General features: G+C 42.9%; 1 long non-coding RNA gene across 2 annotated transcripts in view; it reads right to left on the bottom strand.

The window, feature by feature from the left end:
• The window catches only part of LOC125635270 (uncharacterized), a 188100-nt gene that overhangs the window by 70331 nt on the left and 89852 nt on the right, over positions 1-27917 (bottom strand). For both annotated transcript variants that reach the window (XR_012668065.1, XR_007356198.2), the window contains exon 2: positions 6777-6890. This is a non-coding gene — a long non-coding RNA (uncharacterized LOC125635270). The remainder of the gene's footprint in view (positions 1-6776; positions 6891-27917) is intronic.

The following is a 27917-nucleotide window of genomic DNA, read 5'->3' as shown; positions in this document are numbered from 1 at the left end:
GGACTACCCCACGTGGGAGAGGCAAGTGGGATCTGGTCTGTAAAACTCAACCCTGAGGGAAACGGTAGAAGCTAGAGTCATTTAAAACCAGAATGGACAAGATGCTACAGGCTCTATTGTGCCCATATATAAGCCCTGTGCTGAGAGCAGTGTGCAACACCCCTCACCCTGAGACATTTTCCCTGTCAGAGCCCCCCCAGTACACAGGGAGAGCAAGTACCCTGCTAAACCCTTCTAAACAATGCAGCACGCTCCCTCCACAGGGATGGCCAGAGTGCAAGGGGCAAAGCTATGGATCTACCTAATGCTTGTCCCTCCTACCCCCCTTTAGGTGCTGTGCTTTCTGCAGAGAGACAGTAGGGAGCAGCTCCTGTGCTTCCCTGAACATAAAGAACAGCAATTCTGCACATCTCTTCCACACCCCGAGCAAGGGGGAAGCTCCTTACTCTTTTCTACACTCCCAGCATGCACGTGTGTGTGGATGAGGCAGAACCTAGCCCTATAAAAATACACTGTAGGGGAAAATCCTGCACTGGCATGGGGGCTGTATTAGACTAGATGCCCCATTCAGTAAGTCTTTTCTACCACTCATTTCTGCAGTGTCTGCTTCTTTGAGCCTTCAAGCATTTATAGCTGCATAGTTTTCTTTTTCTTTCCTTTTACCGGCTTTTTTTTGCCTTAAAAAAATCTTATAATTCAATATGTTTAGTTTTCTTCTGCTTATGCCAGATTCTGTTTAAATTCACTATGCATTCTTCAGGACAAAAGAAAAAGATCCAAATGTACACTTTTCTTCCAGTTCTTTCAGGATGACCATAGATTTTCTTTTTCAAACGGAAAAGTACCATTGGTACTATATTCCTTAGAGGTGAACACTGTTGCTGACATAATTTCCATTTAACTGGTATCATGTGTAGAGGAACACATAATGCTTGTCCACACACCCATACAAAAACTTTTCTTGCAGTTATATGTTTTTCCACTACAACTTCAAAATCAGTAAAAAGAAAAAAAATATGGATGCACAATCAATCCTCTGTATGGATTTTATACCTAGCCTATTCAGAATCTTGTAGAGCAGTGGTTACAGCAAAAGGGTTAAAACCCAGAAGGATCTCAGAGTACGTCTTCACTACAGAGCTAAATCAGCCATTCTGCAACCAATGCAGTGGCCTCAATTTAGCAGGTTTGGTGAAGACAATCTAAATTGATGGCAGAGTGCTCTCCCATCAATTTCTGTACTCCACGTCCCTGAGAAGCATAAGGTAAGTCTGCAGGAGAGCGTCTCCTGTCAACACAGCGTGGTGTAGACACCGTGGTAAGTGGATCTAGGTACGTCAACTTCAGTTACATTATTCATGTAACTGAAGTAGCGTAGCTTAGACCAATTTACCGCAGTAGTGTAGACCTGGCCTCAGATTCTAAAATCCTAGCTGAGAGACCAACTCAGTTTAAGTTGGAATTAGTTATTTGACCAATAAGAAAAGGAGTACTTATGGCACCTTAGAGACTAACCAATTTATTTGAGCATAAGCTTTCGTGAGCTACAGCTCAAAGTGAGCTGTAGCTCACGAAAGCTTATGCTCAAATAAATTGGTTAGTCTCTAAGGTGCCACAAGTACTCCTTTTCTGTTTGCGAATACAGACTAACACGGCTGTTACTCTGATACTTGACCAATGTTTGGTCTTCATCATCCCCACCTGGAGAACTAGGTGAAACCCAGGCCCTTGCTGAAAATCAAATATTTTAGGGGAAATAGAATACAAACAAGAAAAAACAAACAATATTTTCATTATGGAAAATTTAGTCATCAGGTAACATTTTCAGATGTGCCTTTGTGACTTAGGAGCCTAAGTTCCATTTTCAGAAGTGAGGTAGGAATTTAGGAACCATTTTAAAATGTCATTTAAGAACTTCTGAAAATTTTAGTCCTTGTCTCCGTAATTACCTACACCTAATTTTCAAAAATCATGAATCATGTCCCCCAGTGTCAGGAGATTGGCTTAGAAAGCATGAGACTTTTTAAAAATAATAAACACTGGGTTCTTTTTATTTGCCTTCTGTTTTTTGAGTGTTTACTTTGCACTTGGGTCACATTTTCAAGATTTTTTCTGCAACCATTTGGGCTAGAAATGTACTCTTTTACAAATGAAAGCTGCGATTCTTGCGTAATTGCTTGGGTCCCTAAGCTGGGTCTTTAAGTTAAACATCAACTATTGTGAGACTTGTGATAAAAGTTAGACGAGTTAGCAATACTGCATCTAGAATGGGGATGAAAGTAAGGTTATATTAATGGCACTAGTTTTAGATCTCATTTATACTAGAGCTCAAACAGTTTTATTAAAGCAGTTCAAAGCACAGTTTGGTTGTATAAACCAGGACAAAACCATGTTTGAACCAAGTTTGCAAACTATGTTCTAGCCTAGGTTTAAGATAATTTAAAAGAAAAAAATTACTGCTTTGAAATGGACATTGGTATATTGTGGTTTTACACCATTGCCTGTCCACTTTATAATGTAAGTTGTTAAGCAGAGTCCACGTCTTCCTTTCTGGTAGCTCCAAGCATACCAAGAGCACTCAATACATGATATATAAAGTAACAACAACAAATAATAATTGGGACCTTAAAGAAACAATACCAAGCTTGGTAACTGATCTGCTTAGTCGCTTATTGATCATACACTGAAAGGCCCTTTGTAGTACATATGTGAAGGACTGCTGTGCGAACCTTTATTCTGAATGTCCTGACTTTTCTAACTTATTTCAGGTTTATGATACATATATATTTGGAGAAAGCCTTCTCTGTAGAAAGTTTTAATACAGGAATAGTTTCTGTCTTGAACTCTTTGTGCTCTGTAGTAGATAAAGCTTTTGATACAGAATAGCAGTTCAAGGTGTCTACGAGCTCTGCTGGTGGGGTCATCAGAGGTCTCATTCCTGCAATGAGCGCCATGTGGGGCCACCCTTCTGTCTGAGCAGGGCTTATTGAAGGAGCAGGGCCAGAGTTTGTAAGCTCCACAATCTCACTAGCTCTTTAAACTCTGCAAGTCCAATCACTCCAGAGTAAGGACGTACAAGCTGTGCAAGCTCTATAGGTTTGGGTTGTTTCTAAATGAAAAACATGAAACACTATTACTGTAGTATGCTGTTAAGCTTACTGTTTAAAATCAATATTCAGAAAAAACATAAACACATAGAATCATAGAAATGTAGAGCTAGAAAGGACCTTGAGAGGTCATCTAGTCTAGTCCCCTATTCTGAGGCAGGACCAAGTATATCTAGATCATCCCAGAAAAGTGTTTGTCTAATATGTTCTTAAAAGCCTCCAATGATGGGGATTCAACAGCCTCTCTAGGTAACCTGTGTGACACTGCACCCCATATTCTTCATGGTGATATTATTATGATATGATTATGGCATAACTATGAGGCATTTTGTACAAGATGGGTCATGTAAGGTGTCATTGGAAAAGTTATGATTTGCTGGATATGATTACCCTATTTGTATGCATGTATCATTTTTGTATCTGAAGTTGTGAATATTGACTATGTATCTGTACTTCACATGTAGCCACACCCGGGTGACACATTTGGCAAGATGCTTCCAGTCTACATAACTAGTTGTGAAGGGCCTAGTCAGGGTAATGGGCCATTAGGAAAAACAATAGACCTTAGGAAAAGCTTATCCCCCATCTGGGAGCCTTCCTGAGAACACTCCAGATGGCCTCCAAGTAATGGCTGCTATGACTCTGTAAGGGCATGTGACCAGATCACATGACTCTGGACTCCATGTTGGGTACCTGTATTTTTCCACAAACTGGGCTGGGAACTGTTTTTGGCACAAAGGGTTCCTGCCATATGCTAAGGCATATGCCTTATATACTGCCTTATATAAGGCAGGGATTGACCTTATCTGTTGTTCTTCATTCCCCCACAACTCAACACCTGAGAGAAGCTCCGAAAGAAAAGGACTGGGAACAGGGGTGGGGATCCCAAGCTGCAAAGCAAGTGCAGCTGGTCCCTTAAGAATCTGAAAGCCTGCTTGTGTCATCAGCCAGGGTAAGAATTTGCTAACTCATATCATATCTTTCAAGTATCTTAGGCTTAGTTTGTGGTTGTTTATTTTTTACGTAATCTGCTTTGATCTGCTTGCTATCACTTAAAGTCTATCTTTTTGTAGTTAATAAACTTGTTTTACATTTTAACGTAAACCGGTGTGCCTTTAAGTAAAGTGTCAAGGGAAAAATCTCAGCTTGGGTACCACAAGTGTACATATTCCTCTCCACATTGAGGGAGAGGCGAACCAAGTAATAAATTCATACTGGTGGGGGTTTTGAGCAGGGCAGGACAGTATAGCTCTGGGGTCCTCGGCTGGGAAGCTGCGGGTAATCTTGGCTGTAGCCTTTCTATTGTTGGTTCGTGCAGTGGCTGGTCAAAGCCTGCATGTAACTGCAGCTGGGTGTCCCCCTGCCTCTGTAAATGCTGGTAGAAGTGTAAGACCAGGAACAGTCTAGAGCTTGTCATAGCAGCACAGTGTGAAAGGGAGCCCAGGCTGGTCAGTCAGAGGGCTCAGTGATACCCCAGTTCCAGGTGGCACCCCGGGGAACCCACCACAACCTGTTCCAGTGCTTCAAACATGTTTCAATCTTATTGACGTCGAAGTCCCACTGAAGTCAAAGGGACTGAAGCACTTGCTGAAAATCGAGCATATGCTTAATCTCAAGGGGTGAAATTCTCCCTTCTACAGAGGGTCAATCCATGGACTATGCAGTATTTAAATTCTTCTTGAGCCTTCTTTTGAGGGCTAAAGTGTGAGTCAAATGATTCATAGTCCTTATGTTGGCCTACAGCACATGGGTGAATTTATCCACAGTGCACAACAAAGATGAGTAAAAAACAAAATCTGAGAAGCATATATCACCTATGCCTTTTGAGGCAGGGATTATGTCTCCCTATGTGTTTGCACAGCACTAGTACAAAGGGCCCTGATTATGACTTGGGGGTCTCTTGGTGTTACAGTAATAGAAATATTAAATAATGCACAAAAATCCTCCACCCAGGAAGCAATAAGTATGGAATTCTTACTCACAAGTAGGCAATAAAAGTTTTTATATTATAATTGTCTCAAATTCCAACTCCTAAAAATCCCTTTTATATTTAATACAAGATAATTTCCTTATTGTGTATCATGATATTTAGGTAACCTGAGAAAGCTAGAAAGGGATTCCTGCTGATTTCTCTGCTCCAGGCTACTCATAAAGAGAATGATGTATAACATGAAAAACTTTATTTTAGAATCACTGCAGACTTTCATTTTACAAAGTTAAGAACAAGATTAGGGGAAATTCCTCCTCAAAATTTAGAATCCCTCTTTTTGGCCACCTTTCCTGTAGCTGTTTTCTCCCTAACTACAACTCCATATGCACAAATATGTGTCCATAACTGAAGTCCTCTTTTCCATGACCCTTTCTCAATTTGTTGACACCAATAAACCACACAAACCCTTTGACAACACAACCTCTGAGAGGAATAGATGTACAGTTAGCATATCCAAGGGCACATTTTCAAAGGTGGGCACACTGGATGTACTTGCAGAAAGATTGGTGCACCCATATAAAACACTTCACTGGTGCATGCACTTTGGATAGCTGTGCATACAAATGCGCAGTTAGGGAAGTAATTTCTGGATTTGCACATGCAAAAAGGAAACAATTTTTCAGGCACACCCACTGACCCCATACTGGAAAATTTTACCCAAAGAATCAAATAACGAGGAAGATTTAAAAAACAAAACAAACAAACAAACAAAAACCTCACCTTACAATTTATACCATCTGAAAAAGAACTGGGTTGATCAGAATAATAGGTACATGACTTAAGTAGGTAACCTAGGGACCTGCTCCACAATTTTTGATTGTATGCAAATTCTGCCATGGCATAATGCTGTCATTAATCAGAAGTTATACATGGCTACCTACCCTGTATCAGTGTTCCTTCACCTTTGGAGACCACCTATAGGAGAGAGAGGATAGCGCAGTCTCCATGACCAATCCTCAGCCTCTCTATTAAGACTGCCACCAAGGATGCCATTTGTCAAGTAGACCCATGAGTATTAGGTATTGGAGCAAGACCAACAAACTCGTTTCACATGGACTACTAAAATGCCAAGAGAAGCAATGGCATTTGATCACTAATGACTGGAGCTGAATTCAAGGCAGTAATTTAAAAATGAAAGACTCCTTCCCCGTTTACCAGTCTCCTGAGTCATCCAGTTCCATTCTCGCAGTACAGAAACCAGCGCGATTCTCCTCTCACACCAGTGACACCCAGGACAAGTTCCACTGGAGTTACACCAATGTAAAACCGGAGTAGGTGAGAGAAGAACTAGGTCCTTCATGTTTTAGGCAGTGTACATGACAGGAATACTTTTCACCCATTCCTTCCCCTGCAGCCAAACTAGAGTGACCCAGTTTTCCCAGATACTTCCAAAGCCAAAACATTTCTGTTTAAACATTATGATTTCCTTACACTTCAATCAATCATAAAAAATTACAAGTAAAAATAAACAAGATAAACATGGCCCTGGATTGTCTCCAGAGGCCTGTGGGACCATTGCAGGCGGAGGATAATATAATTAAATATGGGCAGCCTGTTGACTGCTCTCACACTCGGACGGATGAAAGCTAAAGAAATTTGTCCTGTTGCAAACATTTGTTTCACAGTCATACAACTGAATTTAGCATGGAAAGCTTCCTTAGGCATTAACAATGGCTTACCTCACTAAGGAGGGAATAATATAGCCTTTTCAATTTTGTGGGCAAAAATTCCCTCTCAGATCCATACTCGTCTTCTGTGCAGAGAAGGCATTCAGGTCTGCAGGGACACACAGGCTGCAAATAAATGAGCAAGGGAACAAAGTTAAAACAGTTCCTCCTGTGGAAAACATAGGAAAGAATATATAAAATGCACTGATGTACTTTACCAAAAGGAGAGTGGGGAGGGATTACACTGAGTATGCTGGAGTTTGCCCCATTTCTGAGGCTGCTAAGTCACTTATACTAGAGATGATTTATTTGAGGTAGGATGAGACCCATTCCTAATTGGGCGGGATAGTCCCAAAATATACGTATCAAGTCCCGGTCCTGAGCTGCGGGGGGGTGGCGTTTGGGGTGGGGGCAGCTTACGGAGCCCCCTGGCTGCCCCTACACATAGGAGCCGGAGCAGGGCCATGCCGCTGCTTCTGGGAGCCGCATGGAGTGGCCCCCGACCCTACTCCCCAGCTGGAGAGCCGGAGTGGGACAAGCCCCAAACCCCGCTCCCCAGCAGGAGTTCGAGGGCTGGCTTAAAATGGCTGGCGGGACCGATCCAGCCCACAGGCTGTAGTTTGTCCACTCCTGCCTTAATGCATGCCATTTTGCCTGGGTACTGCAAGACAATATGCTTGTCACTGAACAATGTGCAGAATATGCACACACACAGGGTAAGCCTGGGAAGGAGATTTAGCCTAAACTCAGAATTTTCTAGTGGTTGTGGGTTTTAGGATTATTTCCATGAAGTCTGTAGCACCCTATATTTTCACTAGTGCTCTAGATGGCAAGTTAACTGTTTGCTGCCATTTTCAGGTATTGGCTAGCTTTTTATTTTTCGCACACTGGGATGTTCCAAGCATGTGTGAACACTGTGTTTCATCATGAGACTAATTTAGAATTGCACCTGGGAGAGGACATACCCCGCAGCCCATTGTTTATGAGAATATCCTACCAGAGATCCACATCTGTGCTGGGTGTAGCATACGGCATCAAGTTCTCAGAAAACACATGTCCTTAGCAATATTGCCAACAACATGTCTTTGAAATGGCCTGTCAAATATTTTCAAAGCTAGTTCTTTTGCCAGTATTACTGAGGCAGTCTCTCCTTTGGTGTATATTTGTATATAAAAAGATACCAAGAATAGATAAATGTCAGCACCTGGTTTAATCCTGACTCATTCCCACGTGACTCATTTGGGTGGAGGATGGCAAACAAACTGGCAATATGATTTGCGTTGCTAGATGAGAGCTCAAATAGCAGCCTTTCTGCTTTTATGGATCATAGAAGAGTCACGTACAGTTTTTACCTTTGCAAATCTGCAACAGGCAGAGAGCTGATTTTGTTTATTTTGCTGGTCACAGGCAGAAACGCAGCTTCTCAAATCCCCTAACAGGCCTTTGGGCCTGCCTCAGATAGGGGAGTAATGACATCATCCAACAGAGCCAACAGGCAATCCTCCATTGTGTGTCACAATGCAAACAGCACATCAGAGAGTGCTTTCTAGCATTTGGAGAAGGTTGTGACTGACTTTAAGAGGGACCTTGGACAAATCACTTTAATCTCAATCTAACTCAGTTTACCTATCTCTATACAAAACAATTTCCATTCTCACAGGGTTTGTGAGCAGGTTTGTGGCAGTGAAATCTGACTTAAACAGTCTGATAAGGTATAGGCGGAAGGTATAAGAGGCCACGAGAGGTTAAGCCTCCCCCAACTGCCAGCCCGCTGCCTTTGGAGTGCACCGTTGCTGAAAGAGTGGGTGCCCTGGCCGTGACCCCACCTGCACTCCGCCCCAAGGTCCCGCTCATCCTCTTCCCCCAAGGTTCCACCTCTTCCCATCCCCGCTCTGCCCACATGGGGGCGTCGCAGGAGAGGGTGAAGAGGTGCGTGCAAGGGGTGAGTGGCCAGCTAGCTGGTTGGTTGGCCAGCGGGTGGGGCCAAGGAAGCAGGCAAAGAGGCACAAGAGCGGGCGGGGATGGGGCCTCAGAGAAGGAGCTGAATGGGGCCAGGGTTGGAGCCTGGGTGGATCTTTGGGGGGAGGAGCTGAGAAGGGGAAGGCCTCAGGGCAGGCCCATGGTCTGGGTGCACACAACCTCCCCAAATGGATGAGTTGCCCATGTGATAAGGGTTCCCCTAGTGCAAAGAAAGTTTCACTCCAGCAGTTCCACAGGGCTCAGCTTTTGTTCCCCTTCTCTTCTCCCTCTAACATTTATCTCTGGGTAATCTCATTCACAAACAGAAATTCAACTACCATCTTCATGAGGATGATTCACAAATACTCCTCTACACGTCAAACCTGTCTTCTTCTGTCCAAACTAATATATCAGCCTCTCTCTCAGATATCTCCTCATGGATGCCTAGCTGTCAGCTCAAACTCAACATGGCTAAAACAGAGCTACTAATATTCTCCTCACCTCATATCCTCATCGTTACCACCTTTCTCAAGTGCTGTGGGGCAACACCACTATATTGCCAGTCAGTCACTCATGCCCATAACCTAGGCATCATCTTCGACTCAGACTCTTTCAAGGTCCTCACATCTGGGCTCTGTCTAAGTCTTGCATATTCTTTCTGCATAACATCTCTAAGATATGGCCTTTCTTACCCAAGCACAATGCTAAAACTCTCATCCAAGCTCTTATCTTGTGTTTTGATTACTGCAACAACCTTCTCTCTGGCTTTAGTACATGCAGTCTTTCATCCAACATAAACCACTTGTCTTCACTTTCAAGGCCTTTCGTGGCCCTTCCACCTTACCTATCATCTTTCATTCACTGTAGAAATGTCAGTTCCGTCTCCAGTCAGCCCATGATGGAAGCCTCCATCGTCCACTTGTTAAATTTCCAAACAAGCACATTCTTTCCCATGCTGCCTCACACACTCCCCATAAACATCTGAAAAACAAACTCACTATCCTCCTTCAAAATCCTTCTCAAAACTCTACTTTTCCATGATGCCTACAAAAAACATGACAACGTTTAGTCTGCTGATATGCTGAGACCACTGCCTAACATGCTGACCAATACAGTTTCATTGTTGCCTTGTACTCCCTGGTTAGTTGGTCTGTATCCATCTGTTGCATCTTGTCTTACACTGAGATTGTTAGCTTTTTAGGACAGGAACCATCTTTTTGTTCTGTGTTTATACAACATCTAGCACAATGAGGTCCTTGTCCATGACTAGGGCCATGGCAATACAAATAATAAAATAAGAATAATAATTGGCCTATATCAGCATAACTAGCTCTATGCCACTCACCTAGGCAGTTTCTAGCTTGAGGCATGTTGCGGGCAAAGTCAAAATACTGCTTCATTCCAGCTAGCCCTGGCTGTTACAATGGCCCCTGGGGGACTGGTGCAGTTGGGCATTAGTTAGAAAAGCCACTACCGAGCCCCAAGGTCAGGAATGGGAGAAATAAAGGTGGCATACAGCCCACTTTTGCCCCCTGCATCACCCCCACACAATCAGGTCCTGCACTAAGTGCAGCTCAGCTAGCCCGAGGATTGATCCTTGTTAGGTGTTTATTCCCCTCTACTTGGAGTAGAAACTAAATGTGGCAGTTCAGATACCTCTGGGTGCTAACCTTTGGTTAATGTTTATTTCTAAATGGCCACCCCTTCACACTGGGGCATCTGCTTTCATCCAGAACAAACAGGCACACAGATAGGCAAAAGTGAAGAAAAAAATTAACCGGTATTTCCAGTAACAGTGTGAACTGTTTTTCTTACCCACGATCCATAAACCTGGAAATCCTGGATGCCCCATCATCTCAGGCATTGGCACCCTAACAGCAGGATTGTCTGGCTATGTGGACTCTCTCCTCAGGCCCTACGCTACCAGCAGTTCCAGGTATCTACAAGACACCACTGACTTCCTGAGGAAACTACAATCCATCGGTGATCTTCCAGAAAACACCATCCTGGCCACTATGGATGCAGAAGCCCTCTACATCAGTGATTCTTAAAGCCGGTCCGCCGCTTGTTCAGAGAAAGCCCCTGGCACGCTGGACCGGTTTGTTTACCTGCCGCGTCCGCAGGTTCAGCCGATCATGACATTGACCAAACCAGACAGTCTCTACGCAAAAGAATAAATGGACACAAATCTGACATCAGGAATCATAACATTCAAAAACTGGTAGGAGAACACTTCAACCTCTGTGGCCACTCAGTAAAAGACTTAAGGGTGGCAATTCTGCAACAGAAAAGCTTCAAAAACAGACTCCAACGAGAAACTGCTGAGCTTGAATTAATATACAAACTAGATACCATTAACTTGGGTTTGAATAGAGACTTGGAGTGGCTGGGTGATTACACATATTGAATCTATTTCCCTAAGTTAAATATCCTCACACCTTCTTGTCAACTGTCTAAATGGGCCATCTTGATTATCACTACAAAAGTTTTTTTCTCCTGCTGATAACAGCTCATCTTAATTAATTATCCTCTTACAGTTTGTATGGCAACTTCCACCTTCTCTGTATGTGTGTGTGTGTATTTATATATATTCTTACTATATGTTCCATTCTATGCATCCGATGAAGTGGGTTATAGCCCATGAAAGCTTATGCTCTAATAAATTTGTTAGTCTCTAAGATGCCACAAGTACTCCTGTTCTTTTTGTTTTTCTTCTGAACTCAGACAAGTACAACTCTTTGTGAAATCAGACGATGTGCCAAGGAACTCATTCAGCCATAACCCAGGAAACAAAAAAAAGTCATACTTACTGTCTTGACAAAATGATGTAGTGCTGTGCACCCTCAGTTTAAATTAATTATTATTCAACACTTACGCTGTGGTAGCACCAACAGGCCTCAGCCAGGGAAGGGTCCCATTGTGCTAGGTGCTGTACAAACACACAGTAAATGATAGTCCCAGTCTCCAAAGAGTTTACAGTCTACAGCACAAGATGTGACAGGAAAGGGAAAAACAGAGAGGCAGGGTGGGGAGGGGAAATGGGCTATCGCTAATAATAGATGTTTCAGGATAGACTAGCTGCTTGTGTAGTTTGTGATGTCAGGAGTGAGATGTTTGAGCTGAGTCTGAGAACTAGCCAGCCTGGGCTCCAGGCTAGTTAATGAGCTTAGCTGGATTACAGTTGGACTGCCTGATTGGCTGACCTGCCTGATTTGATGAAGGGAGCCAGCAGACCTGTTTTTAAGCTCAGCAGCAGGTTACTGGCTGCTCACTGCTTATGTCTGCAGCTGTGATTACTCCTGTGCCTGTCTTATTCCCAGCCTTATTCTTGTCCTGCTCCAGCCCTGCTTACTCCTGACCCTCAACTCTGGTTCCTCACTCCTCCTCCAAGCACCAGGCCCTGACAACCCATGCCCTGGTCGAGACACATAGATGTAATAAACCCGTCAGTATGCCCTAGTATTTAGTTATTGATTCATTTTAGGGTTACATTACAAAGTGGGTCTCCTGGCTGGTTGACTAGAAAGACAAAGTTTGCTATATATAGATAATGATATTATGGTTGTTAAATGAGGAAAGAGGAAAACAAAGCATGAAGACAAGCTTTTAAGTCATCCTGCTTCATGCTTATGCCAGATGTTGTAGAATTAAGGAACAGGCACTGACATGCACTCATGAGAGAATATGCTGTTGCTTTAGATTTAGCCTCTCCCAGAAAGTGATGCTGCAGGGCAGTGAGACCAAGGGGAGTTTAAAAAAAAAAAAAAGAAATGATAACTGGGATAAAATGGAGAGGGGAAGAAACTTCTCAGCGTATAAATCTCAAAGTGTCAAAGGCTTTATATCTTTTGGCATCTAATTCTCACATGCCTACTTTAATGAGTGCTGAGCTGGGGAACTAGCAAGTCTTCAGGATTAATTCTCTTTGTGTATTTCTCCTTATTGATGTTTTACCTTTACAAACCTTAATCCATAAGCATTTGCTCAGTACTTCTCAGCAGACTCAGCAGGAGCTTATGGTAAGATTGTGTTGAGATAAATGGCCTAGACAGGAATGAGAGCCAGTGCTTTCAGGGTTGAGGTGTGTAATACTTCGTAATGAAATCCAGGTCATTGAGAATCCCAAACTCATGTCAATTGCACAAAATGTTTGCCAAAATTTGCAAACTTGGAATGAGATTGGTGAGAATGAACCTGAGCCAAAATGAGCTGGATTGGTTTAGGTCAGGGGCTATCAGTTAATTTTTGTCAAGATCCAAATTTCTTGGTCAATGTGTAATCAAGGTCCAGACTCCAGAGAAGTATTTTTCACACTGCAATAACAATGATAATAAGTAAATAAAAAGATTTTGCAGTCCATTTGAAAGCATCTGGTGGTCTGGATTTGGCCCATGGTCCACCTATTGACTACCCCTGGTTTAGGGTTTCAGATGGTATCACAATACAAATCAATAATAAAATAAAATAATAATATTAGAATCAGTCTCTGATGTGGGGCCTGCTTTCTTGTTTCCCCAGTCTGTTCACAAGTGTCCAACTTATTCATCTCCTACTCACTGCTGCTTGTAGAGCTGGTTACATTTTTTCTAAAATCCTCCCCCCCCCCCCCCCCAAATAAAGACAAGTTTTCACACACACAAAAAGAACCCAGCCAAACAAAAATCCTATTTTCCCACCAATTCTAGTTGCCAGCTCTCAAAGAGGAGAGAGGGAACGCAATTTTTACTTTAAAAGAAAGAGCCCAAAGACCTGAGCATGACTCCCTGCTCAACACATCTTCGAGAATCCACAACACTGATTAATCTGCGTCTGGAGGGAAGTGATGAGGTGAGGCAGAGACCATGGCTGATAAGGAAAGGTATGTGCTTCATTGGCCTACTCCGTTAATCTAGCCCTGGCCTGAGGAATTTCACAGGTTTGGAACATCTTAAATATCACAAATTACTGTAAAAAGAAAAGGAGTACTTGTGGCACCTTAGAGACTAACCAATTTATTTGAGCATGAGCCTTCGTGAGCTACAGCTCACTTCATCGGATGCATACTGTGGAAACTGCAGAAGACATTATATATACACAGAGACCATGAAACAATACCTCCTTCCACCCCACTCTCCTGCTGGTAATAGCTTATCTAAAGTGATCATCAAGTTGGGCCATTTCCAGCACAAATCTAGGTTTTCTCACCCTCCGCGCCCCCCCCCCCCCACACACACACACAAACTCACTCTCCTGCTGGTAATAGCCCATCCAAAGTGACCATTCTCTTTAAAATTACTGTTTAGCTCCCATGAAGTCACACTAATACTAGGGTCAAATTCAGGCCTGATTAATACCAAATTTAGAGTTGCAAATTCAGACCCATGGGGCAGGGTTTGTACTAATTTAAACCCCTTGCAGCCCTTGGTTTCAATGTTCCAAAGTCATCCTGAGTGTAAATTCACAAATATCAACAGAGTTATGCCACGGGTTCAATAGGGTATCAATCAGCAATGAATTTGAACCAGTCCGATTTATATTTTTTAGCTGTCTGGAATCTCAGAAACAGAATTTTCAGGAGCATTTTCGCTGTGGTCAATAAAAACTTAGACCATCTAAGCTGGGGTTTTCAAAAGAACCTATGGGCTGTAGGGGTTCAAACCAATTGAAAATCTCAGCCTTAAAATTTTATAATTCCAGGGCCAAATCAGATCCATCCTGGGCCCAATTGCTTCCAAGATGGCTAGTGAGGCCCAGCAGCAAACTGCTTCAGTTGCTTTCTAATTTGTTGCTTTATAAAGTTTTCCCTCTTTCTCCTCAAGCCATACTGAAAAGAGGCAAAAAAGCATACTGCCAAGTGAAAGAAAGTTTCTGTTTCTTGTACATCTGTAGCTCATTAGGGAGACGATCAGAACAGAAGACAGTTTGACGAGGCAACTTCAGACTTCCTCTGGTTCAGATCTAAAAAATGGTACGAGTGGTTGATGGAACATCAGTAATCACTGACTGCCTGGCAGAAGCAGCAACAGCCGCCACCACCCCGGTGTGAAGTGCACTCTTAGGTGAAGACACCCCTGGAGGTCTGAGAAACTACCTAAGAAGCCACAATCTCTTCAAATGACTTTGGCATGTCAGAACCCACAGAAAAATGTTCCTTCTATGTATTATTTATTGCTTTCCTGTATTTATATAATATTCAGCTTCCTGAAAGTAATTTGTTTTGGATTGTGTAACATTGGGCAGAACATCAAAGGTATGTTAATCAGTGGTAATAAAACACTAAAGTTTATGGTCACTGAGGTATTAAATATTGCTAATAAATTACAGGGTTAGCATTTTAAATGAGCTATAGTTTGGAGAAGAGCAGCAGCACCATGTCTAAAAGCATTAATTGCCATTGCCTGACTCAGTAATTATCAAGAGAGTCAGATTTTTTTTTTAAACCAACATATCACAGTATGATATGCATGCAAAGAAAAACAGCCACATTTGAAGAGATTCAGTAGTGCTTAGCACTTAACCCCTTCAAAAGCACTCTACTAACATTAAAACACAACACTGCTGTTAGGTAGTTAATTATCATCATCATCATCATCATCGGTTTCAGAGTAACAGCCGTGTTAGTCTGTATTCGCAAAAAGAAAAGGAGTACTTGTGGCACCTTAGAGATGAACCAATTTATTTGAGCATAAGCTTTCATGAGCTACAGCTCACTTCATCGGATTCATCATCATCATCTGCATTTTACGCAAAAGGAAACTGAAGCTCAGAGAGGTTAACCCATTACAGATACTGGGGTGGATGGGCCTAGGCCCGCCCCTTGGGAAGAACCACAGAGCCTCAACCACAGAGATGTTAAATGGCTCTTCTAAGACAACACAGATTTAGACCTCAGGAGCTCATGGTCTCCAGTCCCATGCTCTAAGTACTAGAGAGCACTTCTTTTCTTCTGTGGGGTGGCCTAGTGGTCATGCAATAGGGATCTGAGCCCAGATACTATTCCTGTTTTGTTTTTGTTTTTTTTCTCCACCTCAGCTGCCTTGAATTGGGTGCATCAAAAGGAAGCAACTCTTTCATGGAGACACCCAGCAGAGAGGTAGCACTCCACTTTACTGCAGTTTTCTACAGCAGGGCTTCTCATGCTTTTTCAGAGAGTGGACCACATCTTAATAGAGAGATGCTTTTTCATGAATCACCTCCCCAGCCATTCACCTTTGTGTGGACTACCACCCCTCCTATTCACCATCACATGGACCACCTCCCTTTTGCATCACCCACCAGTGCATACTTTTGTAACTACCACAAAAGCAGCTACTTACATAGGAAAGTAATGATGGGACAGTATTCAGCTACTGTCAGCTGTTCTATCATGTAATACTTTTGACAGTATTAACCACACTGTCTCTTTTTGCCCTTCATTTCACCTCCCCATCCCATCTGTGCTGCTTTTCTCCACCTGCTTTACTGCTACCTAGACCTCTCTCCTTCGTGCCCTTCCCTGCCTCTTGGTTCTCCATTTCCCTGAATGTGCTGTCTTGTTATCTGTACCTCTTCCCCTCCCACTCCCCATACTGCCTCACTCTCTTCTCCCTAGGATACACCTCACACTGGGAGCTGGTCATTCCTGCCTCCTCTCTTCCTGCTCTGCTTCTGAGGCAGGGGCCCTTAGTAAAAACAGCTAGGCTGAGAGTTCCTTGTTCCTGGCTACTTTTACAGGCTTTATGCTCTTTTCCCTATAACTGGCTACTTAGAGCCAGATACTGAGATGGTGTAAACTGATGTAATACCACTGAAGTCAGTGCAACATGTATCAGCGGAGGATCTGGCCTTTCAATTTTGCATATGTAGAGCACCTTTCATCCAAGGATCTCACAGCACTTTACCAACATATGTTACTTCTTACAGCACACTCGTGTGATAGGTAATTTTACAGAAGCCAATAGAGTTGCATAGATATAATTAAGGGTGAAAAGTGGCTCATTTTCTCTCCTAAATCGAGTGTAGAGGGCAATAGGCAAACCCAACATCTGCCAGACATTTCCCCCACCTTCTTATCTGTTTGGAAAATCTGCCTAATAATTTTCTAAGTATTTCCCTCTCAGGATAGAGACATTGTTTCCTAGCTCTTCTTTAAAACAAAAATTTGCCGTGATAATGATTAAACACTTATGAGTAGGGGTCTACTTAAATTGCAGAGAAATCACATTTTTTGCAGGTTGGTCACAACGTAGATAGCAAATTTTGTGGATGTGTTGCACATCTGAGAAATTGGTTATTTATGCCATGACCAACCCACGAAAAAGATGTGACTTCTCCGCAGCATTTCTCAAACTGGGGGCCCTGGCCCCAAAGGGGGATTGCCAGCCTCATCTCAGGACGGGGGTTCATGGTATTGGTATAACTAAATTGGCATTCGGGATGAAAGGAGGACAAAAATTTCAACAAGGGAACAAGTTTCAATTTCAAGTTTTCAAAGTGCTTTTAACCACAGATAAAGAAAAATTACTTTTTAAATTATGAAACGTTTTGATAGTGTCTATCCTTAATGCAGCACCATTCTTTTGGTTGCATAATGCCAATATCTTCCAAGGGGTGCAAGCTACATAAACTCTTCTTTGCAGTCCATTATATCTTCACTGCTCTTGTAAGGTAGCTACTTAAACTTATCTATAACAGCTCCAGTCCTGTTTGCTAAAGTTTCTCAGGGTATATCTACACTTGGAGCTGGAAGGTCTGATTTCCAGCTGGAGGAGACATACCCATGCTCACTCTGATCAAGCTAACATGCTAAAAATAATGTCTAGCAGTGGTGGCACAAGTGGCAGAAAGGGCTAGCTGTCCCAAGTATGATCCTGTCCAAGACACTTGGCACGTACTCAGGGCAGCTAGCCACTCCCACAGCTACCTTCTACTTCTAGCACACTGGCTCAAGGAGAGCTAGGTGAGTATGTCTCCTGGGGCTGTGAATCACACCCCAGCTCGAAGTGTAGACATGCCCTCAACCTCAGCAAAATTACTATTGCTAAAGAAGTTAGACGGGCTCAAATGCACAGGTTTAAACAACTGCATAGGTTGCAAGGTAGCGGAGAATCAGGCTCTAGTCTCCTGATTCACTGCATCTGCCTCTTGTAAGCTGGCTAATCAATAAGGTATCAGACAGACAGACAGCATCCCATGAGTCACATGAAGAGCCCTTAGCTTGAACAGGTGCTGCTGGTACAGAATAAAGAGCCATGGTGGATGAGAGACCAGACACAATAGCATTCTCTGGCAATGGCATGGATCCGATGACTGTTTGAAGAAAAGCCTGCGACAGAACAAGGAGCATGCACGCACCATGAGTCACATTGGTCATTACATGGGCAATTCAGGTGGTCTGGAATGTGACTTAAAAAGTGGTCAGAAGACATTAGCCAAAACCAAAGTAACTGCTTCAATAGCAGCATAGCTCTACATGACATAGAGAGCTACCTTAGGGCTAGACTGTGCCTAACGCACATGGCAAGACCCATTTTTTCATGTTCTCTGTGTATATATATATATCTTCCTACTGTATTTTCCACTGCATGCACCCGATGAAGTGGGTTTTAGCCCACAAAAGCTTATGCTCAAATAAATTTGTTAGTCTCTAAGGTGCCACAAGTCCTCCTCGTTCTTTCTGCTGATACAGACTAACACAGCTACCACTCTGAAACCTAAAAGAAAAGGAGTACTTGTGGCACCTTAGAGACTAACCAATTTATTTGAGCATGAGCTTTCGTGAGCTACAGCTCACTTCATCAGATCACGAAAGCTCATGCTCATGCTCAAATAAATTGGTTAGTCTCTAAGGTGCCACAAGTACTCCTTTTCTTTTTGCGAATACAGACTAACACGGCTGTTCCTCTGAACTCTGAAACCTGAAATACACAACCACACTCGGGCCCTCCAGAGGCATTGGCCATGATTCTGAGTTGAATTACACTGCAGTAACTTCACTCATGGAGCAAGAAGAGAATGAGGCCCATTGTGTCTAAAGCAAGCATAGTTCCTCCAGGGGCGTTGGAAGACCATGGACAAAAGCAGCCCCTGCCATACCCGTTAAAAGACTTCAGCTTTTTGTCCTGAGCCTGTGCAGAACCAGCACTTCTGCTCAATGTGGAGTAGGGGGCTACCAGTGCTTTCCTAACTAGCCTTGAGCAGTCCTTGTTCTGCCTGGAGTCAAGGATTAAATACTATGTTTGCCCTCTGCACAGACGTGCAAGTGAGGTGGGAAGGCTCCTTGACCCATTCTCTCCACCCTGCACACCCACACTGGACCAGACACCTTCCACTCTGACAAAATAGCAGCCTCTCTGTCAAGGAAGAGACTCATTCCACCTACTTCACTGGAACATCTCACAGTGAGAGGAATTGACTGCAGCTCAGGATGGAAAGGAAGACAGAAAGGAAATCCTGAAGCCCAAGGCACATTTGGACATTTCCTGGTCATGAGGAATATGGGAATAAAGATTGCCCACAAATTTCACAGGCAACAATCATGTGTCCAGAACCCAAATCAGGCATGACACAAAACATCACAGACCAGAAAGTGACATTTATGAAATGAGAAAAGGATTCATGTCAAAGTCTTTGCAGAAAAAGTTCTCTACGCTTTGCAGAAAAAGCTTCTCAACATAAATAGAACAGTGCCAGTGCTGTGGGTTCCTAAACTGCTATCTTCTCCCTTTTTATATTTATTAAGAAAACTGAACAAGTCATTTAACCTTATACAGACATTTTTCATAAAAAATGCAAACTAACATCCCAGTGTTGCAGAGCCTCTAGGACTCTATTGACACGATACAAAAGATAAATGAGAAGCTCGGCTGAAAACCACTGGTCACAGCTTCTGTTTTACAGCTGACATTTGTTTCTGTTTTTAATACCAGTATAAAATCTTTAAGCCATCAGTAAAACCCCAGCATGGCTTTTTCTCTCTGTTGAAGCCCTTAGCACAGTCTAGAGCTGCACACTGGAGCCACTGATGTTCACTCAGAAAAGGAACTGATGTATTCAGTGCCAAATCCTACTTATGTTTCTTACTCAGGAGTCAGTGGAATTACTTGATGAGGAGGGGGAGCAGGATCTGGCCTCATGTTAGAGCAGCTGTGCTCTAACTCTCTAACTTAGGCAACTGCTACAGCATAGTGTTTGAATATTTTTCCATAATGACTTGACCCCATCCACGTTATCCACCCAAACATAGTTAGAGACACTTTTGCCCACACGTGAGTTGGACTGGTGATTAAGCAAGGTTTGACACTTCGTTATCCTGCTGGTGTGGACAGGCACTGAGACAATCTTAGTGTTGCTCCCTCCAGTTGGCAAACTCCCTTTTGCTCACTTGGAGCTTGATTCCCCCACCGCTGTGAGAGTTCTGCTATAGGTTTCAATGGAGGAAAGATGAGGAACTGGGGGGCTCTAAAATATTCTGGTTGGAGTCTCGTCTGCTACAGCATTAGAGCAAGTCCAGACATTGGATGAGAGTTTGCACTAGCAGCCTACATTCACTTGAAGAGTCTGGTTGCAGGTATTTCTTTCCCGGAATATTAAAGCGCTGAAGGTATTTTTCCTCATAGACTACCCCAAAACATTTTTTTAAAGCTGATTTTGAAAACCACAAAAGATGACAGCCCTGCTACAGCCCAAAACCGCTTCCACATCAAAGCCATCTTCTTTTTCTGCCAGATTAATCAAGGTTTGATTCTTATTCCTCCTGACAACCTAAAACTCCACAGGTATTTACAGTTGTGTCCAACATACACCTCGTTTCCTGAGTGAGCACTGTATGCAACAGCACTTCAGTTGTGAGGCAAATACACTTTCCTTCCCCACTCTCCCCCCCCCCATGGTCTCCCTGGCTGTACACTTAAGCATCCCTGACCGGTTCACTTGTACAACCTTTGGCAGCAGAGAGCATGACATTCCTCTCTCTTTCAGTCTGATCCCATTTCTCCTTGTGTGGAGTGGCAAGTGTTTTAGGGGCACCTGAGGGCACAGTAGCTGAAGTATCTTGCTGCTGTGGTTCTTAATTTCTAGGTCATGCAACCTCTTAGGGGTTGGCACATTTCTTGGAGGGTAGAGGTCACAAACACTATTATTCTATTTAATTAACTTACTTTTCAGCTCCTGTTAACCCCTTACCAATACAGGTGTTTCTCACCGACATAGCTTATGCTGCTCGCAGAGGTGGGTTTTTTTATGCCAACAGGCGAGAGCTCTCTCCTTGGCACAGAGCGTCTCCACCAGATACGCTGCAGCAGTATCAGTACAGTGAATCAATACAGCTATATCAGTACAGCTTCACCACTGCCCATATAGATATACCCTAAAGCTGTGAGCAAACCCCTGCATTACAGTGGACTGGGTCACCTAAAGGAAACAAAAGAGCTCTGAAGTAAGTCTGAGGGCTTTGTTACTGGTGAGGCTGGCAGGGGTGATGCAGCTGTATACAAAACAGCACTTTTCAAGGAACAGGGAATAAATACATCAGCAGCAACCACCTCCACCCTAAGGGATTTTCCTGCTCTTTTTGGGACATAAATGCCTATATTTTCAAAAGCAACTAGTAATATTGACTGCCCAGCTTGAGACACCTTAAAAGGGTTTGATTTTCAGTCAGGCTCCTTTGAGGTGTCTTAAGACAGATGCTCAAAATCCCCAGTCACTTTTGAAAATGTAGGTGCAAACTACTAATGATGGTTCTGTGATTCATAGAAGGGGCTGAGAGTCAAGAATGCTGATTACAGGGTTTGTGAATTTCCGGTTGGAAATAAATTTCTTTAGTGTATTTTGGTTTGTCTTCTGTCTTAACTCTTGCATTTGGCAGCGTTCAACAGCATGTTGGAATCTGCTACCTTGCTGCTCTGGGTCCACCCTCAGTGAACCTCTATGTAAGCTAAGGCAGCCCCTATCAGATAAAATCCAAGCCACGTCACATTGGTCTTTATTATTTTTCTGCTCTCGAGGATAAAAAGCGCTTCCCTGTCTCACTGAAAGGCAGCTGGAGCACTAGATATGTGTTCATAGAAGCTGTCCCAGCCCTTAACTTCTATTGTAAATAAATGAAATTCCACAACAGAGCAGTGACACAGACTTAGCACTGCCCTGATACCACTGAGCCCTGGCCCTTGAGTTAGGACTAAAAAGCAGAAACAGAGCTAAGGATGAACAGGGTTGCTTCAGACAAACCAAATACGTGGGTGCTTGGGTACTGCACTATAGTACAAGAATTCTCAGGCTACCCCTGCATTCACTTCCATTCCTGCTGTCAGAGGGGGGGACAGCTATCTACTTCATTTCATTTTGAGGGTCCTTTTGTAGCTAGGTCTTTCTCACATTCCGGGGTGCAATCCAGACCAGTAAGGAGTTGTGTCACCACTTACTCCTCAGCGTTGGGTGCCTCACAATGCTTTGCTGTTGTGGCACCCAACCAGGGCCACTCACAAACAGCCTAACAGTATACCAGTCACCCCCTGAGAGTCTGTGTATAGCTGGAGTCCTGGTCCAACAACGCTGATCTCAGCATCCTGTCAGCAATGCTCCAGTCACACTCTGGCTTCCAGCAGCCTTTGTTACTACTTGGAGGGTGACCCTAACATACTCCCAGTCCCAATTTTTCCCAAAACATGTGTTCTGCATTGTCCAGCACTCTCCTAGATGGTTCAGATATTAAAGGTCCATTGCCCTGTAAAGGGTCAATATTCTACAGTTGGCTACTTTAAGTGGAGTTACAAACAGTTCTGTTTAAACACAACACTGGACTAGTTCAGATTAAGAATAAAACAAGTTCATTTAACTATAAAGATATAAGTTTTTACTGAGTACAAGTGCTGTAGCTCACGGAAGCTTATGCTCAAATAAATTGGTTAGTCTCTAAGGTGCCGCTAGTACTCCTTTTCTTTTATAGCAGAAATAGTTACAAGAAAAATAAAGATATAATGTTTTCTAATACCTTAAATTTAACAAGATAGACTTGGTTAAAGATAAAATCCTTACTGCAGGCTCCCTTTTATTTGTACAGTCCAGTCAGGTAGGAGTGGTGATTACAAATACCTAGCAGATAATAGACATAACCAACAGTAAATAAGCAAAGCCTTATTTTTATTATGATCTTCCAGAAGTCATAGTGCTCTTATTTTGGAATAAGAGTGTTCTCATGGGGAGCTATTCTGGTTAATTTCCCCATGCAGAAAAGCCCTAAAACCAGATTATGGACTTGAACCAAAATTCTGGATTTAAATTCCAAGACTAAAGATGAAGTCTGTACGCTCAGTTGTCAGCTACAATATGGTCCCTTTATGCTTCTCCATTAGTGCAAAAGGGGTCATGAAGTCAGTGGATACAGCTACTTGATATAAGGGATTTCCTTAGGTGAAATGGGATGTAGCCAGAATAATTCCTTGGGGCCACAGCATAAATTAGAACATCCATCAGGTTGACCTGATTTATATAGAAAGCCAGCTCTAGCATATGTAGGTGCAAAGGTGGTGAAAAGCCATCTTTGTCCCGCACTTCCCAGGTCTTGTGAGAAGCGTAGGTCAGCCAGATAAGCCCTTGTATTTCTGTACTAGGCAGCCTGCACTCAAACTCCTGATCCAAGTACTGCTGTACGTGGGGCTTGTCATCTGGATCAAAATCAGCACTTTCCCATACTGTCGAGTGGTCAGGTGGCTCATTATTATTTTGCGCTCCAAACTCAGAGTGAGAACGTTGGTTTGGGGCTACCTTTCCACTTAATCCCTTTCCTCCATTTGAGGCTTCCAGCTAACGTCTCTTATAAGGACTTTCTTAAGATCTTCAGGACAGTCTTTCCTTCTGCTTTACTCTGACTTCTCTCCGTTGTGGCTCCCTGCTAGCAAACTGAGTGTCCTCCACTATTCTAAACTGTCCAGTCCAAGAAGCAGCTACTCTGACTTATGTCTGCATTTCACAGTAGTGTAAGATTAATTTCAGTGCAAACTAGCAAAGTTTGAACCATCCATTTAAAGGTATACATGCCCTCCCAGGTGTTAGCTATTAAAGATTTAATTGGTCACATGCCACCTGAGGCACGTTGCACATACACTAAGAAGATTTACAATGAGGGATTCCACATCTGGATTACTTTACTTGTCACAATTCTAAAAAGTAAGACAAAAAGGATGTCATGAGAAAGACGAGAAAGTGCTGGAAACTTTCATATTGTTATTGTTGCTAGGAAACCATCTCCTTGGTATCTACATGTCCAGCATCTCTGTCCCATTTTATCCCTGATTCTCAGACAATGCTACATGGATTGTGACCCAAAGAAGAAAAGTGCCAAAAAAAAAAAAACTATTTTAGAGCACATAAACTCCTTAATAAAAGCATTTCAAGGGATGTTAGAAGGTATTTTTGGCTTAATTTTTGGACTAATTTGCAACTTAAGGTTGTGCAAATGGTATAAGGGAAGAGAAACAGCCTTTTCTATCTGAGGTGCTTATATATCCCGCACGACTGGAGAACTTCACAATCTTTGGTGTATTTATCCTCACAACCCCCTGTGCAGTAAGGCAGTGCTATTTCCCCCATTTTACAGGTGTAAAAATGAGGCACAGAGAGACTAAGGCCAAGGTTCTCAAAGGTATTTTGGTGCTTAGCTTCCAATTAAATCAAGTGACTTGCTCAAGCTCACACAGGAAGTCTGTAGTTGAGCTGAGTCTCTAGAGCCCCAGGTTAGTGCCCTAATCACTGAACCACCCATCCTCTCTTATTATTAAAAAAAAAATATTCTGAAGAATATTCTGTTTGCTGTGCTGTCCACAGGCCAGCTGAGCATAAGCCAAAGGTTAGAGCAGTAGTCCAGGAGAAAGAATTGATTGGGTTTAGTCCCACCTCAGTTCCTGATTTGCTGGGTGGCTTTAGGCACATCACTTCCCCTATTTGTGCCTCTGTTTCCCCATCCTAAACAATCAGGCTAATATCTGCTTTCTAAGGGTATTTGTGACGCCTTTGTGTAGAACCAGTAAATGTAATCCACATCGATATCTGTAGGAAGTAGTTGTGGCGGGGGAGCATAGATTTAGCTCTTTTTATTTTCATATCACGTGACCTGTGCAAACTCTGCTTTGGTCTTGGTTTCTTGCTTTATTTCCTCCTCCCCCATCACTGGAAGCTTTCACATACACTTCAGTGGAGAAACTGTCAACAGTTTGTCAATGGATCAAACCCCTTCAGATATTGTGTACAAGTTTCAATGCTATTTTCACATTCACTTCCTTTCTTGTTTCCGTGCAGATAACCCTTTGATGCCAATGAATCAGTCTGGACAGCAGACCCACAATCCACATTTGGGAGAATTTTTTGACAGCTGTGTTCATGACCATGACTAGTTTGGGATGAAGGACATTTCTTTGACCTAATGTGGCATCTTATCTTGATTTGCAGTGCTTCTTTTCAGGGAAAATATTTTTATTTAAAAAAAAAAAAAGAAAAGGTAAGACTTTCAAAATTCTATGTTTTAACCTTCATTTAATCTCTTTACCTACTTCCTGTGCAATAGCCCTGTCATAAATATAAAGGAAAGGGTAACCACTTTTCTGTGCTATACAATCGCTCCTGGCCAAAGGCAACATCCTGTTACCTGTAAAGGGTTAAGAAGCTCAGCTAACGTGGCTGGCACCTGACCCAAAGGACCAATAAGGAAACAAGATACTTTCAAATCTTGGGGGTGGAAAGGCTTTTGTTTGTGCTCTTTGTTTACGTGTTTGTTCTCCCTTGGGACTGAGACTGGCCAGACAGAAATCTATCTTCTCCAAACCATCCTAATCCAAGTCTCCAATATTGCAACCAGTATAAGTAAGCCAGGCAAGGTGGATTAGTTTATCTTTTGTTTTATGTGACTTTTCCCTGTGTTAAGAGGGAGGTTTATTCCTGTTTTCTGTAACTTTAAGGTTTTGCCCAGAGGGGAATCCTCTGTGTTTTGAATCTGAATACCCTGTAAAGTATTTTCCATCCTGATTTTACAGAGGTGATTCCTTTACCTTTTCTTTAATTAAAATTCTTCTTTTAAGAACCTGATTGATTTTTCATTGTTCTTAAGATCCAAGGGTTTGGGTCTGTGTTCACCTGTACTAATTGGTGAGGATTATTATCAAGCCTTTCCCAGGAAAGAGGGTGTAGGGCTTGGGGGGATATTTTGGGGGAAGACATCTCCAAGTGGGCTCTTTCCTTGTTCTTTGTTTAAAACGCTTGGTAGTGGCAGCATAGGGTTCAAGGACAAGGCAAATTTGTACCTTGGGGAAGTTTTTAACCTAAGTTGGTAAGAATAAGCTTAGGGGGTCTTTCATGCAGGTCCCCACATCTGTACCCTAGAGTTCAGAGTGGGGAAGGAACCCTGACAAGCCCAACCCCATGAACAGCTATTACTGGCTGTAGTGCTTTCTCCTGGTAATAAGCACACCCTACAGTAGTCAATGTTTGCATAATTGGGTCTTAAGAAAAAATAAAACCCATCCAAAGTCTGTGTTGATTTTCTACAGTCCAAACTGTTATAGCAAACTGAATTTGGATCCAAACTTCCCTCGAGCTTGTCAAGGTTCAGACCCAATCTGGGTATACATCTCCAGTTGCTGGAGGTGAAGTAGACATGAACAAAAACCCCCCACCCTTTTTGGTTTGGTTTTGTTTTTTGGGGGGTAGGGAGGGAGGAGAGGGCCTATTGTTGTTTATCCCAGGCCAGATTATGAGTGGTGCTGTCCAACATAAGTAAGATTATCACAGTCTGGCCCATAACAAATATGTATAAAGCACAGTGCTACTCATAAGCCAGGGGACCCAAATTCAGTCCTACTTGTTCAGCACTGAAAATATATCAGCACTACACAATAGGACAGTGCATTTTCTGTACCCCCAGTCTATAGGATCTGGTTTTTAGATTTTTGTTCTAAATCTATGGAAAAGCAATGCTGAGGACTGTGATTTGTGATTCTGCGTTTACAGCCAGCCCGCATGGCCTCTTTCTGCAGCACTTTAATTTCAGATTTGTCATCCTGCTTGGCAGACCTGAGGGAGTGGGAGGCAATGTGTTCTGCTTTGGGGGTAGCCTTGGAATACTCTCAGAGCAGCCATTACAGATTGGTCCTGGGCAGATTCTGCAGGAAGCCCTAGCCATCCCTCCTGGCTGGAGGAAGTATTGGCACAGAGACTCTCTACAGGGAGGAAGGAGGGAACAAACAAACAAAAAAACAAGTGGGGGATGTCTTCAGGGCCCTTTATTCAGCTGAGCACAAAGACAGTGAAAGCTCATCAGGGATGGGAGGAGGAGACCACATGCTTGCTGGTAGCCCTGTCACTTCTGCGGTGATCTGCATTTGACAGACTTTCAAACCATCCCAAAATATATAGCAGAGACTGAAACTGTACCCTGAAGAGTTCACTAAGGTCCAAGTGGACATAATGCAGATAACAGACAAGAGGCCCAATCCTACAGTCCTTACTCAGGCAGTACTCCCTGTGAGTATAGGACTGCAGGATCAGGCCCAAGGAATGCTAGTCATAACCACTGTTTGGAAGGCTGGAACAAGGAGGTTTACAGAAGAGAACATATTTTCCTGTCCCAAAGCTTTGGATTTAGGGATTAGGCTTTTAGGGGTTTCCCAAGCCCTCAGAACTGCTCCCAAAACCTCAGGACTTGGGGTTGTTCTGCAGCAGTGACCATAGCAGGTATTATGGCCACAGGTGCCAGAATGATGAAAGTGACATTGCAGAAATGACTCCTGTCCTGGCAGGCCCCTGGTGAGGCTGCTCTGGAGCCTCTCCTTTGCCCATATTCACAAAGTAGGGGACATGTAATCTGCTTCATTTAGAAACCAGTTCTCAGTTTCTCCTGTTTTGAAAAATTTTCCCTGTTTGTGAGAAAATCCCTGTCACCTGGGTTCTCAGCCTAGCAGTCAGGACTACTGCTGTGGAAGTAACTGAATATTTAGCTCAGGTGCATGTCCAAAAACATTGGGGGAAAATTCACCTTGGGGCAACCTGAAAATGTTTCAAAATTTTCAGCTTACCAAAATGTCAAAAAAAAAGTTTTGTTTTGATTTTGAGGTTATTAAGATGTTTTAAAATGTTTTAAAATAAAACAGAGGGAAATTCTAAAATGAAACCTTTTTCCCAAACAAAATGTTTCATTCTGGAAGTGCCAGAGCAAGCTGTTCCAATATTTCCAAAACATTTCTCTTT

The sequence above is a fragment of the Caretta caretta genome, chromosome 4, assembly GCF_965140235.1.
Source record: "Caretta caretta isolate rCarCar2 chromosome 4, rCarCar1.hap1, whole genome shotgun sequence".
Classification (NCBI taxonomy): domain Eukaryota; kingdom Metazoa; phylum Chordata; order Testudines; family Cheloniidae; genus Caretta; species Caretta caretta.
Note: the sequence above shows the minus strand (reverse complement) of the source record. Positions and strands in the feature narration are given on the sequence as shown.